Source organism: Rhinopithecus bieti, unplaced genomic scaffold, assembly GCF_001698545.2.
Source record: "Rhinopithecus bieti isolate Rb0 unplaced genomic scaffold, ASM169854v2 scaffold_12070, whole genome shotgun sequence".
NCBI classification, from domain to species: Eukaryota; Metazoa; Chordata; class Mammalia; order Primates; family Cercopithecidae; genus Rhinopithecus; species Rhinopithecus bieti.
This window is the reverse complement of record NW_016807449.1, coordinates 2,481,115-2,491,089: the sequence shown is the minus strand read 5'-3', so window position 1 is coordinate 2,491,089 and position 9,975 is coordinate 2,481,115. Positions and strand designations below refer to the sequence as shown.

The window sequence follows — 9,975 nt, the reverse complement described above, 5'->3', positions numbered from 1 at the left end:
AAAGTGTACAAAACTGAAATGTTCACCTGAATGATATATTATAAAGCAAATACCCCAACCATCCTAGTCAAGATTGAAATCTGAGTATCAGGAAATTGAGTATTTAAGATTAAAAGTACTGGGCACATTAGAGACATTGTATAATACATGCTCAACACGCAAAGAAAAAATAACAGCCACAAACCTATATGTACCAAACAACTGGAGAGCTAAATATTTAAGGCAAAACACGTATAAAACCAAAAAGAAATTGATGGAAATATAACTACAATGGCAATTATCATGCAACTTTTTCAGAACTCGCAGATCTGAGAAAAAAATGACATAGAGAAATTGAATAATGCAAACAAATATGATTTAATAGATGCATAGTAATATTAGAAATGAACAATTTTAGGGAAGGGAGATGGATTTGTAAACCCCGGAGCGAGTTTCTGCCTCCCCAAGGCCGCTGCTGTGCGGAGACCCCCAGGTGAAGACGCCGTCATCATGTCTGACCAGGAAGCTAAACCTTCAGCTGAGGACTTGCGGGATAAGAAGGAAGGTGAGTATATTAAACTCAGTCACTGGACACCACAGCAGTGAGAGTCACTTCAAAGTGAAAATGACAACACATCTCAAGAAACTCCAAGAATCATGCTGTCAAAGACAGTGCGTTGCAATGAATTCACTCTGGTTTCTCTTTGAGGGTCAGAGAACTGCTGATAATCATACTCCAAAAGAACTGGGAATGGAGGAAGAAGATGAGATTGACGTTTATTAGGAACAAATAGGGGGAGGGGTCATTCAACAGCTTATTCTTTTTTTTTCTTTTCCCTCTATCCTTTACTTTTAAAAATAGTTCCTTTGTAATGTGTTCCAAACGGAACTGAAAACTGGTACCCCAGCTCTTTGAAACATCTGGTGATTTGAATTCTTGTGCTCATTATTCATTTTGTTTGTTTTCATTGTGCTGATTTTTGGTGATCAAGCCTCAGTCTCCTTCATATTACCCTATTTTTTTTTTTTTTTGTTTTTTTTTTTTTTGAGCAGAAGTCCTTTGTCGTCACCCAGGCTGGAGTGCAGTGCGCGCGTGATCCTTCGGGCTCACTGAAGCTCGCCTCACGGGTTCAGCCATTCGCCTGCCCTCAGCCTCCCGCAGTTAGCGGGATACAGCAGCCGCCACCCACGCCCGCTAATTTTTTTGTATGGTTAGTAGAGACGGGTTTCACCATGTTAGCCAGGATGCCGGCGTTATCTCCTTGACCCTTGTGATCGCGCCCACGCCTCGCCTCCCAAAGTGCCTGCAGGATTACAGGTTGTGAGCCACCAACGCCGCCTACCCTCTCCTTTTAAAAATTTACATGTGCACAGACGAAGCACCTTTTTCAGGAACATTGCCCAATGTTCAGGCTTGTGGGATTAAATAAGATTGTCCAACGCAAGCGTTCATAATGACTTTCCAAGTGCCCCTGGATGCTCTAGCATGTGACTGCTTCACTCCTGCCGACTGTGACTTTCAGCTGTGAGATGGAGTTTTTCAGGGCAACTGAACTGTGGAAAAATGACTTTCCTAACTTGAAGTCCCACCCAGCACCCGCGTACTTTTATTTAAAATTTGAGGGTCTGGACCAAAAGAAGAGGAATATCAGGTTAAAGTCAAGATGACAGATAAGGTGAGAGTAATGCCTAACTCCAAAGATGGCTTCACTGAAGAAAAGGCATTTTATGATTTTTAAAAAAATCTTGTTGGCTGGGCACGATGGCTCAAGCCTGTAATCCCAGCACTTTGGGAGGCTGAGATGGGCGGATCACGAGGTCAGGAGATCGAGACCATCCTGGCTAACACAGTGAAACCCTGTCTCTACTAAAACAAAAACAAAAACAAAAAAAACTAGCCAGGCGAGGTGGCGGGCGCCTGTAGTCCCAGCTACTGGGGAGGCTGAGGCAGGAGAATGGCGTAAACCCGGGAGGCGGAGCTTGCAGTGAGCTGAGATTGCGCCACTGCACTCCAGCCTGGGCGACAGAGCGAGACTCCGTCTCAAAAAAACAAAACAAAACAAAACAAAAAAAAATTCTTGTCACAAGATCCCAGAAAAGTTCTAATTTTCATTAGCAATAAAGCGATACATGCAGAAATGAATACAACAGGGCACTGCTCTATTTGTACTTTTTGGCCCAGGATATGGGTTTTAAATGGACATTGTCTGTACCAGCTTCATTAAAATAAACAGTATGTGTAAAAATCATAAAAAAAAAAAGAAATGAACAATTTTAAAAGAGAAAATAACCTTCATGACTTGGAAATTAAGAAATATGCTTCTGTGGTGAGAGGGTTATTTGAGCTCAGGCATTCAAGACCAGCCTAGGCAACACAGCAAGACCCCCATCTCATATACATATATCTATATATGTAGATACACACACACATATACACATACATACACACACACTTCCAGATAATCCTTGGATTAAAAAGCAGCTAAGTAGAAAATTATAAAGTTTCTAGGTAGCATAAAAGGGAGACTATTTCATATCAAAACCTTTGACATAGCGCAAAAATTACACTTTACTGAAGACTAAAGATGATGAATAAAGGAATTTAACACTCCCCTTAAGAAATCAGAAGAACAGTCTGGGTGCAGTGGCTCATCATACCTGTAATCCTAGCACTTTGGGAGGCTGAGGTGGGTGGATCACTTGAGGTCAGGAGTTTGAGAAATCAGAAGAATAAAGACAAAACAAACTAGAGAGAAACTGTAATTTAAAAGTAGACATTAATGAGATAGAAAATAAAGTAAAAATGCTAAGTAAATCCAAATCCCACTTGTGAATGTGATTGAGAAAAGATAAATAAAATAACAAAACGTAAAAAAGGAGAAAAGAGATATAGCCATCAAATTTAGAATTTTAAGGACAAAAGCTATATGAAATTCTAGGTCAACAAATCTGAAAGCTTAGAGGAAACTCAAAGTGTCTAGCAAATGTAAATTACTAAAAATAATCCAAGAATTGTGGGCAGAATTAATGGAAAGGGTTGGAGAGATGAGTAGAGATCTACCGCAGAAATGGGCTCTGGGACCAGATGGGTTCAGAGATAGTTTGATTTAACCTTTAAAAAGCAGATGGTTCTAATGTCAATTACACCAGGCTGCTCAAAGTGTGGCCCACGAATCATAAGCATCACCTGGGAATGTGATAAATGCAAATTAATGATCTCGAATCCAGATTCACCACATAAAAATCACTAGGGGGACAACTGGGCACAGCGGCTCACACCTGTAATCCCAGCACTTTGGGAGGCCGAGGCAGGTGGATCATGAGGTCAGGAGTTCGAGACCAGCCTGGCCAATATGGTGAAACCTCATCTCTACTAAAAATACAAAAATTAGTCGGGTGTGGTGGCAGGCGCCTGTAATCCCAGCTACTCCGGAAGCTGAGGCAGAAGAATCATTTGAACCCGGGAGGTGGAGGTTGCAGTGAGCTGAGATGGAGCCATTGCACTCCAGCCTGGGTGACAGGGTAAGACTCCATCAAAGAGAGAAAAGAGAGAGAAAGAAAGAGAGAGAGAGAGAAAAAGAGAAAGAGAAAGAAAAGAAAAGAAAAGAAAAGAAAAGAGAGAGAGAGAGAAAGAGAGAGAGAAAGAAAGAAAGAAAAAGAAAGAAAGAAAGAAAGAAAGAAAGAAAGAAAGAAAGAAAGAAAGAAAGAAAGAAAGAAAGAAAGAAAGGAAAGAAAGAAAGGAAAGAAAGAAAGGAAAGAAAGAAAGAAAAAGAAAGAGAAAGAAAGAGAAAGGAAAGGAAAGGAAGAAAGGAAGAAGAGGAATGTGCCCACATCTCCTTTGTGATGACAGATTATGGAGGAATTGAGGGACATCCTCTGGGAATTAGGGGTGGTGCTTGCTATCTATGCTGAGCATTACTGAGGCCCTGACAGTGAGCTTTTCACTGCTGGCATGAGAAATGCCATCTTACAGTAGGCACACAACCAATGGTGTGGCACGCTAGTGTCTATTTTGAGTCCCTTCATAGGACAGCCAGTGTCTCAGGTGGCCCAAAGGGCCACCACTCAGGAAAACAGAAACTGCATAGGTGAGGGGTGCACGCTGCTGGGATAAAAACAAGGGAGCCAAAGGAAAAACAGCCAGGGGCTGTCAGGGGACCCCCCAGCAAATGTGATGCGACCAGGTAGTGGCAGGGATGCCTACTGTGAAAATGAACAGCCTACTGCTGTTCTGGTCAGACTGTGGCAGAAGCTCAAGCCAAACAGCGCTTCATGAAGCCTCAGCCTCAGCCTACTGCCCCTGCCACAGAGGGATACAGGCACCAACCCCTTTAGACCAGGATAAAGGCTAAGGCCCCATTGCTAAGAGCAATGGCAGCTGGGTGTCTGGAGACTGCCGGCCACATGTAGGACTAGCTAACTATATATTGGTCACCAAAGAATGCACAGGCTGGCTGGGCGCAGTGGCTCACGCCTGTAATCCCAGCACTTTGGGAGGCTGAGGTGGGCGGATCACCTGAGGTCAGGAGTTTGAGGTCAGCCTGGCCAACATGGTGAAACCTCATCTCTACTAAAAATACAAAAATTAGCTGGGCGTGGTGGTGTGCACCTGTAATCCCACCTACTCAGGAGGCTGAGGCAGGAGAATCACTTGAACCTGGGAGGCGGAGGTTGCAGTGAGCCAAGATCATGCCACTGCACTCCAGCCTGGGCCACAGAGTGAGACTCTGTCTCAAAAAAAAAAAAAAAAAGGCAAAAAAACAATGCATCCAGGCGCGGTGGCTCACAACTGTAATCCCAGCACTTTGGGAGGCTAAGGCTGGCAGATCACAAGGTGAGGAGTTCGAGACCAGCCTGACCAGCACGGTGAAACCCAGTCTCTACTAAAAACACCAAAAATTAGCTGGGCGCCTGTAATCCCAGTGACTCTGGAGGCTGAGGCAGGAGAATCGCTTGAACCCGGGAGGCAGAGGTTGCAGTGAGCCGAGATCATGCCACTGCTCTCCAGCCTGGGTGACAGAGTGAGACTCCGTCTCAAAAACAAAACAAAACAAAAAAACAAGAATGCACAGGCTGTCCCCAGCAGATCCTGTAGCTGAATGCACTCTCGTATGTGGTGACATCTGTGGTTCCAGTGGCCTATAACAATAGATGGTTGGGGGGGTGGGGGGTTGTGAAAGTCAGACAGGCTGAGCTAGTATTACAAGTTAGGAGACTGCCACCCAAACCCTATTTAGTGTACAGAGCTCCTGTTCCAGAGTACATCTTGGGAATGGCTGTCTCATCAGGCTTGACCCTCTGAATTCCGACTGAGTTAGGATGGTGAAGCGTGTGATCAAGGGGAATGCGAAATGGACACCAGCACAGCTGCCAGCCCCTCTGTGAATAGCAGCATTGAAACGACAACACCTGCCAGGAGGTCGTGATGAGATCGTAGGGACTGAAAAGGAAAGAAGTCTGGGTAGACATTATAAGACCAGTGAACAGCCCATACAATAGCCCTGCATGGCCCATGTGGATGCCTGATGGGACACGGAGAATGACAGATTACTGGGAGTTCAATAAAGTGCCCCCCCAATGTATGCAGCTGTTCTCATATTGCCTCCTTTCTGATGAGGATAGGAGAGGGACTGGACGCACCTCGTTTTGTCATTGCATTCACCTGGTATATTAGTCCGTTTTCACGCTGCTATAGAGAATTGCCCAAAACTGGGTGATTTATAAAGGAAAGAGGTTTAATTGACTTACAGTTCAGCAGAGCTGGGGAGGCCTCAGGAAGCTTACGATCATGGCAGAAGACAAAGGGGAGGAAACGCACCTTCTTCACGAAGCTGAGCGAAGGAGGAAGAGCCCCTTATAAAACCATCAGATCTCGCGAGATCTCACTCACTACCAGGAGAACAGCATGGGGGAAGCCCTCCCGATGATTAAATTACCTCCACCTGGTCTCTCTGACGTGTGGGGATTACAGAGATTACAACTCAAGATGAGATTTGGGTGGGGACACAAAGCCAAACACTAGCCAGGTGTGGTGGCCAGCGCCTGTAGTCCCAGCTACTCGGGAGGCTGAGGCAGGAGAATGGTGTGAACCTGGGAGGTGGAGGTTGCAGTGAGCAGAGACTGCGCCATTGCACTCCAGCCTGGGCAACAGAACGAGACTCCGTCTCAAAAGAGAAAAAAAAAAAGCCTAACCTTATCACCTGGGAAGGAGAACAATTATACCTTTACTCTCTTGCCTTGGGAATATTTCCATAGCCTCACTATCTGTCAACGCCTAGTGGCCACAGACCTCAGTAGATGGACTACCCTGGAGAGGGTACGTGTTTTCCATTACATTGATGATATCATGCTAACTTCTGAATCTTTTTCCAGCTAACTTCCGAGTCTCTATAGCCCTCACCTTCCTGTCTCACTTGGTTAACAGGATGGGCCCTCAATGCAGACAAAGGCAGGGTCCAGGCTTATCAGTCAAATACTTGGTGTCATCTGGATGGCTAAGACTAACGGTGTTCAATTTGCCATTCTAGATACGGTGCAGGCCTACCCACATCCTGCACCACCAAAGTGGCTGCAAACCTTAGTTCTTCTTCTAAGGCCGTGGTGTCCTTTTATTTCCCATTTGGCTCAACTCCTTAGGCCACTGTACCACTTAGTCAAGAAGGGGGCCAACTGGGACCAGTGGCAAAGGCAAGGACACAAACTTGTGCCTTTAGGATTCTGGTTCCAGCTATGGAAGGGGACTGAAGTTAGATTATAGTGTCATGGAGCTACAATTCTGCACTACGTGTTATGCCTTACAGCAAGTGGAAGATGTTCCAAAGGGGATCCCATGCTAGTACATACCCAGTACCCCATAGTAGGTTAGCTGGGATTACAGGTGCCTGCCACCACGCCCAGCTAATGTTTGTATTTTTAGTAGAGACAGGGTTTTGCCATGTTTGCCAGGCTGGTCTCGAACTCCTGACTTCAGGTGATCCACCCACCTCCTCCCACCGGCCTCCCTAAGTGCTGGGATTACAGACGTGAGCCCCATGCCCAGCCCGACTGTGCGTTCTTAGGTGACCAATATATAGTTAGCTACCTCTAGATGTGGCTGGCAGTCTCCAGACACCCAGCCACCATTGCTTTTATCGGGATCCTGGGACTTTAGCCTTTATCCTAGTCTAAAGTAGGACACCTTTACCAAGATGTACCTTTTATCCTAGTCTCAGCCTCCCGAGTAGCACTTTGGGAGGCCAAGGCAGGCGGATCACTTGAGGTCAGGAGTTCAAGACAAGCCTGGCCAATATGGTGAAACCCCATCTCTACTAAAAATACAAAAATTAGCCAGGTGTGGTGGCACGTGCCTATAATCCCAGCTACTCAGGAGGCTGAGGCACGAATTTTGGTTTCCCAGAAACAGACTGTGGCTAAATGGCATGCATGCCTGCCACAGAAGTACCCAAACTAGCACAGGGCTCTGTTTACTGCTTGGCCCTGTCACCTATGTGACAGCTGAAGGACAGTCTTTGACAGAGGCACTGAGCCTCCAAAGATTCCCTCCTTTGTATAAGAGGGACAGGGCCCAATTCCTGACCAGGCCTGGTACACAGATGGCTTGTCAAGAGGCAATCCTTGCACCTGTATCCAGCTGTCCACTGAGAGTGTCTGGCTCAATACAGGCAAAGGACATAGTAACCAATGGGCTGAGCTGCAAGCTGCCTGGATGGTTTCTTCTAGGAGCCGGACCCAGTAGTCCTGTGCACTGACATCTGGGCACCGTCTTTAAGGGGACTACCATGCGCCTACTACAAGGAGAAACACAGGACTGGATGGTAGCAGGCAGCCCCCTTTGGGGGGCTGATATGGAAGAACATTCTTCACCGCACCTGGGGGATGCATGTAACAGTCTAGCATCTGGATGCCCACACTGCATAATATCCCTATTGTCTCACTCCAGTCTCACATGACACTTTGTAGAGATGGGGCCAACCTATTTGGTATTGCAAACCAAGCACCAGGCCACTGCTGGGGTGGTGCTCTCTGAGAAGGACACGACTGCCTATTTCTTGTAAAATGACCATAAGGCTGGGTGCAGTGGTACATGCCTGTAATCCCAGCACTCTGGAAGGCCGAGGCGGGTGGATCACCCGAGGTCAGCAGTTCGAAAGCAGCCTGGCAAAACGCTGCCTCTACTAAAAATACAAAAAATTAGCCGGGCATGATGGCAGGCGCCTATAATCCCAGCTACTCGGGAGGCTGAGGCAGGAGAATCGCTTGAACCGAAGAGTTTGAGGTTGCAGTGAGTCGAGAGCCAGCTACTGCACTCCAGCCTAGGCAACAAGAGTGAAACTCTGTCTCAAAAAGGAAAAAACGACCATGACTTGCTCCTTCTTGTACTCACTAAACATCTCACTTTTCACCCATAGATTGTATGCAGCAAACCTCTTACCAGCTGGCCACAGATGGTGGCCTCTCTCCAGAACAAAACAGACTGTTGGATCTGCAGAGAGCTGCCCCTCTCCTCCACTGCGGGCCTGCCATGGTGCATCCCAGCAGCTAATCTGAGTACCTGAAGCCACTTTTACATTCATTACTCTTTTCTGTTGTAGTTTGTGTTGCTGCTGTGGTTCAGGCTGCAATGCTCCTCTGCATACCTGGTCCCAGGGAAACGGTGGAAGAATGGTACAAGAATGTGAGGGCCATTCAAAGGTATGCTAGAGTGGCCGGGTCGCAGTGGCTCACGCCTGTAAACCCAGCACTTTGGGAGGCCAAGGCAGGCGGATCACTTGAGGTCAGGAGTTCAAGACCAGCCTGGCCAACATGGTGAAACCCCATCTCTACTAAAAATACAAAAATTAGCCGGGTGTGGTGGCGAGGGCCTGTCATCCTAGCTGCTCGGGAGGCTGAGGCACCAGAATCAGTTGAACCCGGGAGGCAGAGGTTGCAGTGAGCCGAGATCACACCACTGCACTCTAGCCTTGGCGACAGAGTGAGACTCCATCTCAAAAAAAAACAAAAAACAAAAACAAAAAAAAAAAACACAACAAGGTGGGTATGCTGGAGTGGAGTGTATATGGTAGACACGCCTAACAGCAGTAACTTAAGCACACCCTGAGGATGAGGGCTGCTGCATGGAGGTTGCTGGGGGAGGGTGCTAAGTGAAAGCGTTATATAAACTGCATGCGCTTTGCAGGTGGTTGTGGTTCTCCTATCCAGCTCACCACCACCGGATCACCCTGTAAGTTCCCTCAAATAAACCCTATGTCTCATTTGCTAGCCCTGGGTCTCTTCTTCAGCCTCTTGAACCTGGCGCCAACCCTATTGAAGCGTCCCCCATGTCAGGGAGGCAAATTAGAAAGCAGAATTAGGCCAGGTGCAGTGACTCACGCACTTTGGGAGGCTGAGGCGGGCGGATCCCTTGAGGCCAGGAGTTCGAGACCATCCTGGCCAACATGGCAAAACCCCACCTCTACTAGAAATACAAAAATTAGCTGGGCACAATGGTGTGCGCCTGTAATCCCAGCTACTTGGGAGGCTGAGACGTAAGAATCGCTTGAGCCTGGGAGGTGGAGGTTGCAGTGAGCTGAGATCGTGCCACTGCACTCCAGCTTGGGCAACAGAGAGAGGCTGACTCAAAAAAAAAAAAAAAAAAGGCCAGGGGAAAAGACTCACGCCTGTAATCCTAACACTTTGGGAGGCCAAGATGGGTGGATCATGAGGTCAGGAGTTCAAGACCAGCCTGGGCAACATGGTGAAACCCCATCTCTACTAAACGTACAAAAATTGGCTGGGCATGGTGGTGCATCCCTGTAATCCCAGCTACTCAGAAGGCTGAGGCAGGATAATTGCTTGAACCTGGGAGGCGGAGTTTGCAGTGAGCCAAGACTGAGCCACCGTACTCCAGCCTGGGCAACAGGGCAAGGCTCGTCAAAAAAAAAAAAGAAAGAGAGAGAGAGAGAAAGAAACAAACAGATACTAAGAAGGAAATAAAATATTTTTTCTTTTTTTTTTTTT

At 46.9% G+C, this 9,975-nt stretch overlaps 1 pseudogene; it reads left to right on the top strand.

Annotated features, from left to right (window-relative positions):
- Positions 1 to 489: 489 nt before the first annotated feature.
- Positions 490 to 1,508, top strand: LOC108535776 (small ubiquitin-related modifier 1 pseudogene; annotated as a pseudogene).
- Positions 1,509 to 9,975: the final 8,467 nt, after the last annotated feature.